General features: G+C 44.8%; 1 long non-coding RNA gene across 3 annotated transcripts; it reads left to right on the forward strand.

Annotated features, from left to right (window-relative positions):
• Positions 1 to 2,150: 2,150 nt before the first annotated feature.
• Positions 2,151 to 14,703, forward strand: LOC130277386 (uncharacterized). Of its 3 annotated transcripts, none has more exons than XR_008845452.1 (3): positions 2,151 to 2,309; positions 14,111 to 14,182; positions 14,275 to 14,703. It is a non-coding gene; the product is annotated as an uncharacterized LOC130277386 (long non-coding RNA). The 3 variants fall into 3 exon arrangements; XR_008845451.1 differs by lacking the exon at positions 2,151 to 2,309 and adding an exon at positions 2,345 to 2,432; XR_008845453.1 differs by lacking the exon at positions 2,151 to 2,309 and adding an exon at positions 2,348 to 2,403.
• The last annotated feature ends 1,895 nt before the right edge of the window (positions 14,704 to 16,598 follow it).

Genomic DNA, 16,598 nt, shown 5'->3' on the forward strand with positions numbered 1-16,598 from the left:
CTAGCCAGAGCACAACTGAGCAAGAGGAGGAGGGAGGTAGAGGTTACGAGGGAAGAAGCATAGGGAGTCTGTGAGGAAGGGGGGAGGGGGCCTAAACATCAGTCCATAATCAATATTCTATATGAGAAAGGGAACTATGAGCCACAGTCTATATGAGAAAAAGGACCATGACTGACAGTCTGCATGAGAAAAAGGACTATGACTGACAGTCTATATGAGAGCGAGGAGGCCATGAGCGGATTCCATATAAGAAGCGATCATGGGGAGTAGTCTGTCAGCCTAGTTGTACGCATGAGCTCCAGCTTTTACATCTAATTTAGAGACCTTACAAAGGTTTCCAGCTGCAGCTTTTATCCCTAAAGGAAGGGGACAGTGTCCAGAATATTAGGGAGAAGAAGCAAAACTGACCAAATTTTTATTTTCTAAAGACATTGACCTAAAGCAAGAAAGAGTTTTTTGGAACTACTTTTCCTTAGTATTGACTTTTTGTTCAATTTGATCAGGAATGTGATAATTGAGCAGTTTGGACAAATATGTTTATTTATTTTTTACTTTTTATTTTTTAAGAAAAAAGTGTAAAGGTGATGATTTAAATATTTATTGGGGGGTTATATTTTTAAAAACATTTGAGTTTTTTCTCACTTTTAGAGAGAGAATGACAGCAGTGACAGGATGTACAGCAGGAGGGAGAGTGACAGGAGGTGGAGCAGGATTGAGGGATACAGGAGGTGCAGCGGAAGGGAGGGTGACAGCCGTGACAGGAGGTACAGCAGGAGGTACAATTATATCAGAAACATAAGGTACAGCAGGAGGAAGGGTGACAGGTAGTGTTGCTCACGAATATTCGCAATTCGAATATTATTCGCGAATATCGCATAATCGCGAATTCGCGAATTTCGCGAATATAGCGCTATATATTCGTAATTACGAATATTCGTTTTTTTTTTTTTCTTCACAGTACACATCACAGTGATCACCCCTCTCTGCTTCCAGCTTGTGTGGTGTAAAGAAGGCTGTAATACTACTGTGTGAGACTGGCGTGCGAAAATTCGCATATGCTAAATTTCGCATATGCGAATTTTCACGTATGCTAAGTTTGTATATGCTAATATTCACATATGTTAATTTTCGCATACGCGCATTTTCGCATATATGCGAAAATAAAACGAGAATATGACGAATATACGAATATTCGCGAATATATGACGAATATTCGTCCATATATTCGCGAATATTCGCGAATTCGAATATGGCCTATGCCGCTCAACACTAGTGACAGGAGGTGCAGCAAGAGGCCTTGGCTGACTGGCAGAACTGCATGTGCCACCTGGGTAAAAGCAGGCTACAGAGCAGGTGCCGGGGATACTGGTGCCAGAAAGTTATACATATTTGTAAATTACTTCTATTTAAAAATCTTAATCCTTCCAGTACTTTAAGCTGCTATATGCCCCAGAGGAAGTTGTGTAGTTCTTTCCAGTATGACCACAGTGCTCTCTTCTGCCCCCTCTGTCTGTGCCAGAAACTGACTGGAGCAGGAGGAGTTTGCTTTGGGGATTTGCCTCTCCTCTGGACAGTTCCTGACAAAGACAGAGGTGTCAGCAGAGAGCACAGTGTTCAAACTGAAAAAAAACTACACAACTTCCGCTGGAACATACAGCAGCTGATAAGTACTGGAAGGATTAAGATTTTTATACAGAAGAAAGTTACAGATCTGTTTAACTTTCTGGCACCAGTTGATTTGAAAACCTTGTTTTTTTTTCCTCCGGAGTACCCCTTTAAAAACGGATTAAGCCTACAGCTATGGTCCTATAGATTGCTGTGTGGGTGGTTCTTGATGAGAATCCAGTTTTGTAATGGTTTACAGCTCACTATAACAGTCCTGCTCCTGATCTTTTGTCTAAAGGACGCGGGTCAGCACAGTTCCACTCCAAGTACCATTGTAATTACACGCGGTTGCTCCCATTGGCAGACACATACGGAGTTTTGGAAATACTTAAAATGCATTAGCCCCTGTGTTTTACAACCTCACATCTTGTCCAGTGTAAACTTTGCAATGCTTTAAATTACCGATTCTCTTTCTGCCAGACGTTAGAGGAACGGTAGGATTACACCATTGAGCGCTGTGAAGGTCTCTGCTTTAATTCCGCATTTTAAAAAGCAGTTATACGTCCAAGAACATGCCCTTTACATGTGCCAGTCCGTACTTTCCTCGCTCCATCAAACGCTAGCGCGCTGGCGACATTCAGCGGAGCAACAATCTTGCCGTGACTGCATCTTCTCCAACAGAGAGGTTCCTGCTGCACCACACGGTAATGAATGCAAAGTGCTGCTTCTTCTTACTGCTTCCAGATCGTTAATTCGATGCAGAGCAGTTTCATCACGTTCCTCCTCACACTGCGCCAGGTATGCGCAAACTTTAAGAGAAAGACGAGGTTTGTACTCAACATCCCCTAAACTTTCGCCCTATTGGGGAAGTGTGCGGAATGGATATTGTGTAATATCATCCATGTGTGAAAAAGTAATATGGAGGTTAGGACGTCACCAGTGGCATATCCTAGATCAGTGTTTCCCAACTAGGTTGCCTCCAACTTTTGCAAAACTACAACTCTCAGCATGCCCGGACAGCCTTCGGCTGTCCGGGCATGCTGGGAGTTGCAGTTTTGCAACAGCTGCAGGCACACTGGTTGGGAAACACTGTCCTAGATACATGGCATCACTTGCAAACAGTGCAAATAATTATTCTGCCTTTAACTGACCTCTCATTCTCTCTCTCTCTCTCACTATGAGGGAGATTTATCAAAACCTGTGCAGAGGAAAACTTGCCCAGTTGCCCATAGCAACCAATCAGCTTGCTGCTTTCATTTTTATGAAGGCCTGTGAAAAATGAAAGAAGCGATCTGATTGGTTGCTATGGGCAACTGGGCAAGTTCTCCTCTGCACAAGTTTTGATAAATCTCCCCCTATATCTATCTATATATATATATATATATATATATATATATATATATATATATATATAACTCAATGTGTGTGTGTATGTATGAATGTATGGATGTGTGCATGTATGTGTGTATGTATGTGTGTGTGTATGTGTATGTATGTATGAGTTGTATGTATGAGTGTATGTGTGTGTATGTGTATGTATGTGTGTATGTATGAGTTGTATGTATGTGTGTATGTGTGTGTATGTGTATGTATGTGTGTATGTATGAGTGTATGTATGTGTGTATGTGTGTGTATGTGTGTATGTATGTGTGTATGTATGTGTGTATGTATGTGTGTGTATGTGTGTATGTATGTGTGTGTATGTATATATGTATGTGTGTGTATGTGTGTGTGTATGTATGAATGTATGTATGTGTGTGTGTATGTATGTGTGTATGTATGTGTGTGTGTATGTATGTGTGTATGTATGTGTGTGTATGTGTGTATGTATGTGTGTATGTATATATGTATGTGTGTGTATGTGTGTGTGTATGTGTGTGTGTATGTGTGTATGTTCCAGCATCATGTCCAAATGGCTAAAGATATTAACATGAAATCTGGCACATATGTTACTTATATATCAACAACAAACATAGGATAGGTGATTTAACCCTTACTCACCCCCATTTGCCAGGGGCGGGGTTTATGTTTAAAGTCCTATACAAGTCAATGGGAAATATATGTTACTGAATAACTTCCAAACAGCTGGAGATATTTCGATAATACTTGGTCACAAGAAGCTTACATGTCCACTTAAAATATAGGATAGTTAATTTAACCCTTAACTACCCCCATTTGTGAGGGTCCGGGTTTTTGTTTAAAGTCCCATGCAAATCAATGGGAAATGTATGTTCCCACATAACTTCCGTACGGCTGGAGATATTTCAATAACTGGTACACATATTACGGGTCGGGATAGGAGGTCGACATAGGAGGTCGGGATAGGAGGACGGGATAGGAGGTCGGGATAGGAGGACGGGATAGGAGGACGGGATAAAAGGACTGGATAGGAGGACTGGATAGGAGGACGGGATAGGAGGTCAGGATAAAAGGACTGGATAGGAGGACTGAATAGGAGGACTGGATAGGAGGACGGGATAGGAGGACGGGATAGGAGGTCGGGATAGCAGGTCGGGATAGGAGGTCGGGATAAGAGGACAGTATAGGAGGTCGAGATAGGAGGACGGGATAGGAGGTCGAGATATGAGGATGGGATAGGAAGTCGAGATATGAGGACAGGATAGGGAGTCGTGATAGGAGGACAGGATAGGAGGTCGTGATAGGAGGATGGGATAGGAGGTCGTGATAGGAGGATGGGATAGGAGGTCGGGATAGGAGGTCGGGATAAAAGGACTGGATAGGAGGACTGGATAGGAGGACTGGATAGGAGGACAGGATAGGAGGACGGGATAGGAGGTCGGGATAGCAGGTCGGGATAGGAGGTCGGGATAAGAGGACAGTATAGGAGGTCGAGATAGGAGGACGGGATAGGAGGTCGAGATATGAAGATGGGATAGGAAGTCGAGATATGAGGACAGGATAGGGAGTCGTGATAGGAGGACAGGATAGGAGGTCGTGATAGGAGGATGGGATAGGAGGTCGTGATAGGAGGATGGGATAGGAGGTCGTGATAGGAGGACAGGATAGGAGGTCGTGATAGGAGGACAGGATAGGAGGATGGGATAGGAGGACGGGATAGGAGGTCAGGATAAGAGGTTGGGATAGGAGGATGGGATAGGAGTACAGGATAGATGGACTGCATAGATGGACTGGATAGGAGGACGGGATAGGAGGACAGGATAGGAGGACGGGATAGGAGGTTGAGATAGGAGGATGGGAAAGGAGGACGGGAAAGTAGGAGGGGAAAGGAGGTCGAGATATGAGGATGGGAAAGGAGGACAGGAAAGGAGGACGGGAAAGGAGGACGGGATAGGAGGACAGGATAGGAGGATGGGAAAGGAGGACGGGATAGGAGGATGGGATAGGATGACGGGATAGATGGATGGGATAGATGGATGGGATAGGAGGATGGGATAGGAAGACGGGATAGGAGGACGGGATAGGAGGACAGGAAAGGAGGACGGGAAAGGAGGTCGAGATAGGAGGACGGGAAAGGAGGTCGAGATATGAGGACGGGAAAGGAGGATGGGATAGGAGGACGTGATAGGAGGTCGAGATAGGAGGTCGAGATAGGAGAACGGGATAGGAGGACGGAATAGGAGGTCGGGATAGGAGGTCGGGATAGGAGGTCTGGATAGGAGGACGGGATAGAAGGACTGGATAGGAGGACTGGATAGGAGGACAGGATAGGAGGACGGGATAGGAGGATGGCATAGGAGGTCTGGATAGGAGGTCGGGATAGGAGGTCGGGATAGGAGGTCAGGATAGGAGGACGGTATAGGAGGTCGAGATAGGAGGACGGGATAGGAGGTCGAGATAAGAGGACGGGATAGGAGCACGGGAAAGGAGTACGGGATATGAGGTCGAGATATGAGGACAGGATAGGAGGTCGTGATAGGAGGACGGGATAGGAGGTCGTGATAGGAGGATGGGATAGGAGGTCGTGATAGGAGGGCGGGATAGGAGGTCGTGATAGGAGGACAGGACAGGAGGTCATGATAGGAGGACGGGATAGGAGGACGGGATAGGAGGACGGGATAGGAGGTCGGGATAGGAGGTCGGGATAGGAGGATGGGATAGGAGGACGGGATAGATGGACTGGATAGATGGACTGGATAGGAGGATGGGATAGGAGGACGGGAAAGGAGGACGGGAAAGGTGGTCAAGATATGAGGACGAGAAAGGAGGATGGGAAAGGAGGACAGGTTAGGAGGACGGGATAGGAGGATGGGATAGGAGGACGGGAAAGGAGGACGGGATAGGAGGATGGGATAGGAGGACGGAATAGGAGGACGGGATAGATGGACGGGATAGATGGACGGGATAGATGGACGGGATAGGAGGACGGGATAGGAGGACGGGATAGGAGGACAGGAAAGGAGGACGGGAAAGGAGGTTGAGATAGGAGGACGGGAAAGGAGGTCGAGATAGGAGGACGGGAAAGGAGGTCGAGATATGATGACGGGATAGGAGATCGGGATATGACAACAATATATGAGGACGGGATATGAAGTTAAAAGCTTTCTCCTTTGTTTATTTTCCTCCCCAACAAGGATTAGGAACGAAAAACCGGGCAACGCCGGGTGCTAATATATATATATATATATATATATATATATATATATATATATTTATTACGTACATAACATATAAATACATGAAATGTATAATTAAGATTTATCCTCTAGACAGTACTTACTGTATCTGTCCTGCTGTCCTCACTGTCATTTCCGTTCCCTGCAGGGCGCTGCCATGTCACAGTGATCCTATGTTGACCGGCACTGCTCGGTGCAGAGCCATGCATCATGCCCCTATTAGTCTGGCCAACCCATCAGGAGTGTTATCCCTTGTATTCCTCATCTAAGCTGACCTACTGTATTCTGACCATTCTCCTGCCTTCCGATTTTGTACTGCACAGCCCTACTGGCTTGACTCTTGTTTTTCATGACTTTCTTTCTGGTTCTGATTTTGAACTACGCTACCCTTTAGCTTTTGAATCTCTGGCTTTGACGTCTGCCGATTTGTACCTCCTCTGCCTGTGTGTTGCTGACCTGGCCCTTCTAACTTTTCTTTAGTCCTGTGCAGTTAGTCCAGTGTAGAAACCTTCACCCAGTTGGGGGCTGGCATTTTGGGTGAATCATCCAAGTAGGTAGGGACAGTGGTTTTGGGCAAGCTCAGGTATGCACTGATCCCTACCTGATGGTACACTGATGTTGCAACTAGCTGGTTGCAGAATTGGGCTTTACCTTTAGCAGTGAGGTTTCCTGGGTCCTAACTGTGACTTTTACCACTAAGATACCACCAGGACATACAATAGTGCAGAATAGACTGGCCAGCAGATAGTAGAAAGAAAGAAAAAGTACAAGGATCAATATTGAAAGGTAAAAAAAATAAAGATTGATGACTAGAACTAGCCATAAAGGAATGGAAAATTATTTAAATTAATGATAAAGACAGTAACCATACACTAAACAGAAGATAACAAATCAAAGATGTACCCAGGAATAAGCTCAATAACTGGACAACATTAACTGAGGGGCACAAAGTCATTGTCACAGTCAAATAGGGCAGGGGTGGTAGAGCCCCAAAAACAGCCAGCACATTTCCAGATTGTCACAACTGTGTCTAAAGAAACAATAAAAAGGCCCTAAATAATCCACATAGAATTTGGCAAGGCAAAGTAATGATAATAAAACTCTACCCAAAATTGTCCAGACCTGAGCAATCAAAAATTGCATGATCCATGACTCCTTTAATCTGAAACAGGCCGTGAGACAGTTGCATAGCAACAACCTAAGGTTTTAATTAGGGGAAAAGGGGATACATTCCCTTTAAAAATGAGCAAAATATAAAGAAAAATATAAAGGACACCTCGGTGCAGTCCGATAATTTTTCTACCCATTTGTTTAAATTAGCCATAATAAAAAGAATAAACAGCGGCCATTGTGTGCGACACAGAAGGTCATTTGTCACGTTCGCACAGACACTTGGCGTCACTTACTGTTCCGCGCTAATTAAAAGTAGTCGACTTTTAGCTGAGAAAAATTTGGAGATATTTGTATAATTAAGAAAGGAATTCGAAGGCAACTTCATCAGTATCATTCAGGGTTTTGGCAGGGGATGAATGGGCCGATGTATAGCAAATTAATCAGGAAAGCCATTGTTTGTGGATGGAAAAAAATGAGCCATCAAACAAACGTCTACGGCTAACAGAAGGCTGGCTTGTATTCCTAGCAGCGTATAAACCGAATAAATCATGTCACTAGAAGCAAATTATTACAGGAAACCGGCATTGATAGATTCATTGGGATAATGAGGCCATAACTGTTTCTTAGACAAAAACTTGTATATTGTGTCTACAAGAACGGGTGATATATCAAATTATCATGGACAGGCTTTGGGCATTCTAAACTTGTTTCTCCCCGCCAAACCTTATCCTCACTTTGCTACCGCATACAAAAGAATGTTTTCTCCTTTAACCCGTTCCTACTATATGACATATATTTACGTCATTGGCAGGACATGACATCACAGCCACACCCCCTAGTGACATCACGCCACACCCCATCCATTCATGTCTATGGGAGGAGGCATGGCAGCCATCACTCCCCCTCCCATAGACATGAATGGAGGGGACGTGACATCACCAGGGGGCTTGGCTGTGGGGGCTGCACCGAGATCGCGGGGGCCCCCAGCAGCAGGACCCCTGCGATCATACATCTTATCCCCTATCCATTGGATTGGGGATAAGATGTATAAAGCCGGAATACCCCTTTAATGCAACATAATATATACAGCAGGTAAAATAATTATAGAACACGTCACCATTTTTCTCACTTAAAACAGTTTCTTTGAGACAACAGTACCTGCTAATTGCAGGTATTTTTGAGGGGTCCTTGGCTCTTGGACAACTCTTCTGATTATTCCTCTCGCTCCTCTGTCAGAGATCTTGTGAGTTGCACCTGGTCGGGGGGAAATTTATGGTGAAATGATTGTTGTATTATGGCCCGCACAGTGCTCACTGGAACATTCAGAAGCTTAGAAATGTGCCTGTAACCAACACCATTGTTATGTTTTACAACAATTAGGTTGTGAAGGCCTTAAGATGGCTTTTTGCTTTTACCCGTCATGAGATGTGTCTTGTGTGACACTTTGACAATGAGACAGTTTTGTAGCCATCAGTTGGGACTGAACCAGTTGATTAATTTGCACTGACAAGGGGCTGGATTGCTTTTTAACTATTGTTAGATTTCAGCTGTTGTCTTGGCTTTCCATGCCTTTTTCACCTCCCTTTCTTCATGTGTTCACTACTTATTCCCTGTGTCATTTCACATTATTACATATAACATAATTTCTGAGCTTATTTGTTTTGGTTTCTTTGTATGTATATATTACCTGGGTTGTTAGCAACATCTGATGAAAATTCAGTAGCTTTGGAAATATATTTAGTTAGTAAAATAGTGTTCAAAACTTATTTCACCTGCTATATTTATGTCATGCAGCATTAACTGTATATTAAGTGACCACAGGAGCTGCACTCGCTTCATAGAAGATGACAGCTGCTCTCAGCAGCCAACACTTCACAGTCAATGATGGACATCAGCGATAAAGCCAATGTCCACAACTATCCTTTAGATCAGTGGTTCTTAACCTGGGTTCGATCAAACCCCAGGGGTCCGGTGAGTCAGTCCCGGGGGTTCGGCGGGGGAGGTCGCAACAGGACAGGCAAACCAAGCAATTGCTTGGGGACCCGAGCAGAGCCGGTGTTTGCCCGTCCGGTAGCGACGGGACAATTCCCCCCATCACTATTAACTCCCTTCGGCCCTGCGCTAAGTTTAAAAACGCAGGGGCCGCTGGGCCGTCACTGACGTCCCGTGCGTGCGCCCATGGAAATGAAGGCACTGAGGACCAGAGGATAGAGAAGGAGGAAGACGCGCGCTGGCCAGCTTGGTAAGTGACCAGCGGCACATCATCTTCGGTGCTCCGACTACCGGTCCCAAGACCTACTGCTATAGCCTGAGCAGTGGTCGGAGCACTTAAGCGGGCAGTACACAGGCATACAGCCTCCAGCCATACACTGTATATGGCTGGAGGCTGTATGTCTGTGGGGGAACACTGCCTACATCAGTGGTCTTCAACCTGTGGACCTCCAGATGTCGCAAAACTACAACTCCCAGCATGCCCGAACAGCCGTTGGCTGTCCGGGCATGCTGGAAGTTGTAGTTTTGCAACATCTGGAGGTCCGCAGGTTGAAGACCACTGGCCTGCATAATGTGGGGGAACACTGCCTGCCTAATGTGGGGGAACACTGCCTGCCTAATGTGGGGGAACACTGCCTGCCTAATGTGGGGGAACACTGCCTGCCTAATGTGGGGAAACTCTGTCTGCCTAATGTGAGGGAACACTGCCTGCCTAATGTGGGGGAACTCTGTCTGCCTAATGTGGGGGAACTGTCTGCCTAATGTGGGGGAACACTGCCTGCCTAATGTGGGGGAACTCTGTCTGCCTAATGTGGGGGAACACTGCCTGCCTAATGTGGGGGAACTCTGCCTGTCTAATGTGGGGGAACACTGCCGGCCTAATGTGGGGGACCACTGCCTGCCTAATGTGGGGGAACACTGCCTGCCTAATGTGGGGGAACACTGCCTACCTAATGTGGGGGAACACTGCCTGCCTAATGTGGGGGGGGGGGACACTGCCTGCCTAATGTGGGGGAACACTGCCTGCCTAACGTGGGGGAACACTGCCTGCCTAATGTGGGGGAACTCTGTCTGCCTAATGTGGGGGAACACTGCCTGCCTAATTTGGGGGAACACTGCCTGCCTAATGTGGGGGAACACTGCCAACCTAATGTGGAGGAACACTGCCAACATAATGTGGGGGAACACTGCCAACCTAATGTGGGGGAACACTGCCTGCCTAATGTGGGAAACAAAAGAAGAACAGGCGCTCCCTTGTGGAGAATCAACGGGATCACAGGTGCGTGAGAAGGGGGGGTAAAAATGAAGGCTCACCCTGCCAGGTTGTGCAAATTTCCACACAACAAGGATCTGCGTTTGTAGTATAGTGAACTGGGTCTGCAGCCTTCCTGGAGTCGACAGAAATGCAGAGGCGATAGCTTCAGGGGTGCAGGATTACAGGCGCTGACCAAGAAGGGGACCAGTGAAGCCAGATAGATATCAAACAGCTTTAATCCAATGCGACACGTTTCACCGCGCTTGCGCGGTTTCATCAGGCATGATGCCTGATGAAACCGCGCAAGCGCGGTGAAACGCGTCGCATTGGATTAAAGCTGTTTGATATCTACCTGGCTTCACTGGTCCCCTTCTTGGTCAGCGCCTGTAATCCTGCACCCCTGAAGCTATCGCCTCTGCCTAATGTGGGGGAACACTGCCTGCCTAATGAGGGGGGACACTGCCTGCCTAATGTGGGGGAACTCTGTCTGCCTAATGTTGGGGAACACTGTCTGCCTAATGTGGGGGGAACACTGTCTGCCTAATGTGGGGGAACACTGTCTGCCTAATGTGGGGGGGAACACATCCTGCCTAATGTGGGGGAACACTACCTGTCTAAAGTGGGGAAACACTGCCATTGTTGTGAAAATGACATGAGAGTGGCACTTGCCAAGGTAAAGCCGCGCATTTCTGAACTGGTCTCTGAAAGACAACAGCAGAAGTCACACTGATTTGAAGTAAATATTCATTATGTTTTTGTTTTTGTGTGAAAATCATGTTTTCATGGTTTAGTTCTTTGTTCTTAATGGTTTTGTTCATTTTGTGCACCTATGTATAAATGTATACTTAAATATATACCTCCTATGTTTTGAATTTGAAAAAATCATATTTTATTTTTCCAATTAAGAGGGGTTCGGTGAATGCGCATATGAAACTGGTGGGGTTCAGTACCTCCAACAAGGTTAAGAACCACTGCTTTAGATACCATGATCAAAGACTATTATGGCGGTCGGAACGTCGGTGCAGGATGACTTAGCCGCACATCAGGAGCTCCTCCTGTGGGTGTTCGTCCCCTTCCTCGTTCCCCCTCCCGCCCCCCTCTCCCGCTAACTGTTTCTGGGATGACGGGGAAAATCGGTCTGCCGATGTGCTGAGGGGTGCGGTGTTGCTGGTGGAGGACCCCCGGGCTCGCTGCATGGAAGATGTGGAGGTGTTGGAGATGTGGTGGAGAACCGTGATGTAGCCAGAGGGGATTAGGCGGAGACACAGACACGGACAGATGACAACGCTCGCCGATGGCAGACGCAGCCTGGCGTGGGAGAGAGAAACGGCGGAAGGATCCTCTGGCCCTACCCTCCTCCTTAAGATAAATGGGGAAAGCAGGGGACAGACCATGCTGTAGGGTTTGGGGAGTGTAGCTGTGCAGGTAATAAAGGGTATTTGTTAACCCTTGCTTTTGGTGACGCCTGGGTGAGGGCTCCTCAATAAAGCTTTTCGTACCGCCGCCCTTCCCAAGAATGATAGGGAGGTAGATGATACTGAGTTTAAGTACATAGTAATAATGGATTGTCCACAACCAGAAAGTTTCTGTAAACAGCGTTAACTTTACTGAAGATTTTCTGTACACTTCATCAACATAACAGTCTCTCATCAATACAGCTTCCTTTTGGAGATTGACAATGGTTGGGACTTCAGCTTTAAGAGTCTCTAGACCATTGCGCTGCTCCACTGGATTTAGAGAATTAGTTGCGGTCCAGTAGCCAGGTTAGTATTAGCAGGGATTAGTATAAGACTCACGATTTTTGGTTCTGCTAAGGCCATAGGTTTTGAGGCCTAGCGTGTTGTTGAAAGTTGCGTAGCACACCGTCCTGTTAGTCCGGCATTCACGAGAGCAGCAACCCAAGAGAGCGATAATTGGACGCAGCTCCCTTATATGGGCAGGGGCTGGACTAAAGCTAATTGGTCCATAAGGATGTCAATCACCATTACAGAGAATGCTGGGTAACACGTGACCCAAGGACCTCCTAAGGTCCTGCAACATACCATAGAGGTTACTAACTTGGTCACATGACCGAAAGTCCTGCGACGCTGAACAAGGTAAGTACTATACATTCCTATATAATATAGATAGAAGTACTAATATATACATTTATTAATATACAAGTTAAACTTAAGGAGAGGCGACTAGGGGCTGTCCCACCTGAGGAACCCTACCTGAACATAGTTACTCTGACTTTGGGGACCTCTACACTAGGTACTGGATGCAATACGGTACCGGGACACCACACTGGCAACTGGCGCTGCAGCGTGGTGGCATGTGAGAGATTGCTCTGGAGAGGGTGAGTGTAAAATGGATGCAACAGGGAAGGTATACTGTAAAGGGCTGGTTTTGTATGGAGGGGAGAAAAGGATGGACTACAGTATATCTGAAGCTCCAGGTAACCACAGAAGGGGCTCTATACGTGTCCAAGTAATCACAGGCTCCTTTCATCATGGCATGTCTCAGCTATATATGTGAAAGAGGGGAAGAAGGCTAATAAAGGACAATGGACAAAATATCTGTAAGCTGTTAGGCGGCAATACTGTTATAATGACTATTTACTACTGTTAAGGATGGGTTAATGTGAGGCCTTAAACTGTGAGTGACTACCGCTGTGCTATTTTGCCAAGTGTCGAGATGAACAAATTCACACCAGACAAGGTTGGTATAAATTCCCTCCTCGGTGCTGACTCCAGGGAGTTCTGTTTATTATCCGGAAATCACATTAGTTTTTACAATCTGACAAAAAGGGGAGGGTAAAACTATGCATCAAATCATCGTTTTATATGCTGATTGGTCATTTGAGTGTGGCGTGGCAAAAGTCACTTATGTTGCAACGTCTCTATCTTGAGATTTTTCCATCCTTCCACAAAGCCCAATGTTTAGACTTCTTGTATCCACAGACTCGATCTCAAGGTTCTATTCTTATTTATGGGCAAAGAGCTGAATTGTTTTGAATTAAGGAAAGCAAAGTTCTTCTGCAATATTTAGCAATGGCATATAGCATTTAATAAAGGGATATGAGTATAGACATAGCGATCAATATATCAGAATATTATAGACCAGACACTACCAGGTATTTGCAACATGTTTTGGGGTAGTCATTGGAGCTGGATGTATGGTTTCGTCTGACATGTGGTGGACTGATTGATATCAGTGAAACGCAAATTCACGGACTGATGAAACGTTATACAGTGCACTTTCTCATCCCCCCATTAATAGTACAATTGGTATAATTGCAGAACACCATATTGGAGGGGAGGTGAGGGTGCAACAGCAACGTTAACCCTGAAATAAAGGAGTTTTAGGTAAAAAAAAAATGGGTAGCAGTTGCTAACAAAAATATTCTGCAAAAAATGGTAAAAAGATAGCTGAGTATGCCCATGTAAATGTAATAAAATGGGAAAGCTGATACTGGGTGACAGCAGGAATCTTGGAAGCATGGGACATGTATAAATGGAATACTGTAATTTACCCTGCCTTCTTTTAATTTTTTACCCCTCCCTCACAGCCCCTTGGGATTACTAAAATGTAAAAGTTGCTGCCTACAAAGAAGTTGAAAACCTTCTGCATAAATAAAGAGGTAACAAGTATTCCCCTCTCCGGCGACATACTCACTGTAAGTAATTGATCTAATTTACCCTTATGATCTGTTTTTGGTTCCTGTTTTGTTAGGATCAGTAAAAGCCCAGTATATGGCCCCAATAATTAACCAGAGGAGGTCCGGCGGAGGAAGCCCTAATAAGGAAAAAGCGTCAACGGGGAAAATGGACAAATACCTCAAATCGCCAGTTTCTGCCACCACAACCAGAGGCCACGGCCATAAAGATAAGGACAAAGATAAGTTTCCTAAACCATCAAATGACTTTCCTTCAGGGTCTCGATATGCGCCATTAAATGAGAAAGAAAATGGGGCAGCGCAAGACACCTATGAGATGCAATCAGGGATTAATGGCCCAACGGTTTTAGAGGACATTTTGCTGGAACTCATTGGGTAATCTCACCACTCAAGTGGACGGCATTACTGCTGAAATATCTCTGATTAGAGGTGATACAGCTAAAATAAGAGATAAAATAAAGTGAATGGAAGCAAAAGTTCTGTTGTTGGAGGAAAAATTGCGTAAATATGTAAATCTGTTGAGTAAAATGAAACACGTAATGTTCAAATCCAGAAGATATGGAAGACAGGGCCAGAAAAAAGAATATTAGATTCATAGGTTTTCCAGAGGACATTGAGAATGTGAAACTGGTTGAACTCCTGGAGGACGGGTTAAAAAAAATCTTTGGAGCTGAGGTGTTTATTAAATTCTTCTAAATAGAGAGAACACACCGGGTGCCATTTAAAAATCCGCCCCCGGGTGCTCCCCCAAGAACAATCTTGGAAAAATTCTTCTGCTCCAGAAAGAGGGACCTGGTCTTAAGGCTGGCCAGAGAGAACAAGGAAGGGTCCATGTACAACAATAAAATTGCAATGTTTCCGGATTACTCAAGAGCAACACAATTGCAAAGGGTTGCATTTAAATCAGTAAAAAAAACGTCGGACAGGGGCAGATATAAAGTTCTCTCTGGTCTTTCCCTCTAGAATCAGGAAAACTTATGAGGAGTCAGTTTTTTTACTTTTAGACACTGGTAGAAACATCAAAATGGCTGGAGGAAAGAGGTTTCTGAGCAGGCTAGGGGTGTTTATTTAGTACAAATGCCATTTTTTTTTCTTTACTGTTGGGGCCCCCCCCCCAACAGTAAAGAAAAAAAAATGGCATTTGTACTAAATTGTTCTTACAATTCTTCTGTGATTTTCACTCCAATGTTTTTTTTTATCAGCATACAAAATGACTGTTGTCTCAGACTTTTCCCAGCTTGCAATGGGGCCGAGACCTGACTCACTAGTCAGCTGAAGACAGGGAGCCTGTCTGTTTCAGTGGGTGGAGAGATCGGTTGGTGGGAGAGAGATCGATCTGCAGCTGTAGGCACCCTGATGGATGCAGCTCATTTATGTTTCAATGGGTGGGGTGGCTGATGTGTGGGAGGGAGAAAAATGAAATTGTGGGATTTGTAGTCAAAAAAAGAAAAGTCAAACAGGAAATACAAGTTCACAGAAAGCTAACCACAGTGTTATGGTAATCTCACAACATAGCCATTTAGCCCCAATACAAGCACAGATCCTTCCTAAGCATGTCCATTACTGTCTGCCAGGTACGTACTAAAATCACCTTATGGTGGACAACCCCTTTAACTGTATAATGGATAGTGATATGGATAGAATTTCCCATAAACAATATGTGGGTAGGTGGTTTTCCCCTCTGAAGCGGCTGATAGAGGAGGTAGGTTGGTATGACATCTGGCAGGAACTGTATGGGGATTAATGAATATACTCTTGTTTTGGTTCCACATTCAGTTTCGCATCAAGGATTGATATGGTATTGGGAAATGATTCTGCATTATGCCTAGTCCGGTGTTTAAAATATGAAGCAAAAACAATATCTGACCATTCCATTATGATCCTGGAGGTAGATATGGGAGTGGAACAGAGGACCAGACAGTTTGATATAATTAACCACACTGGCTAAATTTGATGGAAAATGTTGATGCTATGCACTAAGAAATTGAAGAGTTCTGGACAGAAAATAAAAACTCAGCTGATATTTTGATAGTGTTGGACACCTTGAAAGCCTATATACGTGGTATGCTTTATAGGGAGATAGGCTAAAAACATTATTTCAACATAAGGAGGGAAAATTTAGAGTAGAGATCCAACCAGTAACCATCTTGACCAAAATCCACCAACTGAAGCGGTAGCGGCTTTGGAGGTAAAAAGGAAAGAATATAGACTATACATAGAAGAAAAAGTTCAGAATCATAATTCAATTTAAAAAACAATAGTCAGTGAGGCTGGCAAGTGTAATAAATGGCTTGTGAATATCATTAAAAACCAAAAGGGGCAACATTATATTAAAGGAATTTATGACCAGAAGAAAGAACTGCACACATAAGAGGAAACA

Source organism: Hyla sarda, chromosome 6 (genome assembly GCF_029499605.1).
Source record: "Hyla sarda isolate aHylSar1 chromosome 6, aHylSar1.hap1, whole genome shotgun sequence".
NCBI classification, from domain to species: Eukaryota; Metazoa; Chordata; class Amphibia; order Anura; family Hylidae; genus Hyla; species Hyla sarda.